This window comes from Benincasa hispida, chromosome 12, assembly GCF_027475165.1.
Source record: "Benincasa hispida cultivar pf3 chromosome 12, pf3_genome.v1.1, whole genome shotgun sequence".
In the NCBI taxonomy this organism is placed as follows: Eukaryota; Viridiplantae; Streptophyta; class Magnoliopsida; order Cucurbitales; family Cucurbitaceae; genus Benincasa; species Benincasa hispida.
Genome location: NC_143489.1, coordinates 13,736,497 through 13,738,282, shown reverse-complemented (window position 1 = coordinate 13,738,282; position 1,786 = coordinate 13,736,497). Strand labels below are relative to the sequence as shown.

At 35.7% G+C, this 1,786-nt stretch overlaps 1 pseudogene across 1 annotated transcript; it reads right to left on the bottom strand.

Annotated features, from left to right (window-relative positions):
- Nucleotides 1-424: 424 nt before the first annotated feature.
- On the bottom strand, nt 425-1,346 carry LOC120067961 (21 kDa protein pseudogene; annotated as a pseudogene). The gene has a single exon (XR_016525357.1). The product of XR_016525357.1 is annotated as a 21 kDa protein pseudogene (transcript).
- Between the last annotated feature and the right edge of the window lie 440 nt (nt 1,347-1,786).

Genomic DNA, 1,786 nt, shown 5'->3' with positions numbered 1-1,786 from the left:
GAAAAAATGAAAATGAAATTGTTAAAAAAATGTTATGGACATTCGGCTAAAATGATGGGGGAGATTCAATAAAAAAAAAATCATGATATAGTAAAAATATAGAGCAACAATCGGAAGAAAAAGAGATAGTGATGATGATGAAATTCATTTAGAAAAGTTAGAAATCAAAAGTTTTGATTTCTTTCTAGTTTTCCATTTTATTTAACCATAATTCTATAAGAAATATAGTAGGTATAGTTGTTCATTATAAAAAACAGAAAGAAATAACGAAAATTTGTAAAAGTTAAAAAAGAGAAAAATTGTAACCAATATTTTATTTAAACAAATATGAATAGAATTATTGAATAAAAAAACATCAAATGAGTATTGGGTTTAAAAAAAATACTGAAAGAGACAAACTTTGTTAGATAGCTTGAACATGATCTAGAGCAATTTTAAGAAACATATATAAAAATGATTGTATCTAAGTGGAAAACTATTTAGCATACACAAACACAAAAATTTACACAACTTAAAACCCACGTAACTATACAAAAATAAGGCAAACCAACAGTAGTGAGTAGAGTACTTGAAGTACAAATCAGTGGTTTTTGTCAGCAAAGCGATTAACAAGAGCCAGAGAATTACTAGTGATTTGAGCAACAAGGGTAATTCTCTGGCGGATCGCAGCCTTGATTTGGCCGTCCAAGCGGCGGCCGGCGAAGCCATCAAGGCAAGTGGTTTCATCAGTGAGGGCGGCGCTGACCCAAGTCTGAACATTATTCATGTGCCACAAAAAGTCCCCACCAGCTGTTCGACGTAAGTCCCCAAGCTCCTTCACCGATTGCCTGAGCCTGTCCACGCTGTCTCCCATATTCTCTATGCAGTCCTTCACTGCTTGGTACTCCAGCCCCTTCATTCCACCGCCTTTGCCCAGTTTGGCCACGAAGGCTGCGGCGAGACGGGCCTTGCTGAGGCTCACGGACAGGGCCATTCGGGCCAGCTGACGACCGCTCTGGCGGATGGTGGTGGCGTAGCTTGACAGGGACTGAACGCACAGCGCCGGGTAGCGGGTCACTTTGCAGGATGACTCGATGAAGCTTGTGGCGGCCGACGACTCTGCGGTTGCCGCATTGTGGAGAGCTACAAGGATAATGAGAATTGGTAGTGAGATCTTTAGATTTGCCATCGCTAATTTGGAGGGAGGAGAAAGGATTTGATGCATAAGAGAAGATTTGGGGATGTATCATATAAATAACCAAATGAAGACTCCTTTTGAAAAATTATTGAAACAGATAGACTATAAGGAAATGTGGGTATTACTTCAACCTAACATAATTCGATCTTAATTGACATGTACTATCTCCCTTAATATTGGAGATTCAAATCTTCTCAACCTATTTATCATTTACAAAAAAGTACTGTGAGATAGTCATATTAATAATTTTTTAAAATGGAGAGTCTAATAACTTTAAATAATTCTTTATGAAAGAAAAATTCTAATGTGAACCTAAGGAATATATACTACCAAAGTTCTAAACAAATTTTCTTACTAGTGTAATGTGAGAAGTAGATTCAAAAATTGAATATCCTTACTTAACTAGATACGAATTCAAAATGTATCTATAGTTTCTCTTTCCTATATTCATGAGTGTAGAATGAATACATTATTTAATGAGATCGTCACAATGTGTTTGTCTTACAATTACAATTAAATTTGAATTTAAAAATCTGTTTGTCGCTTAATAAATATTGGGTATAAATTCAAGATACTTCTTTCTCATGCATTCAACTATGAAATCGATCA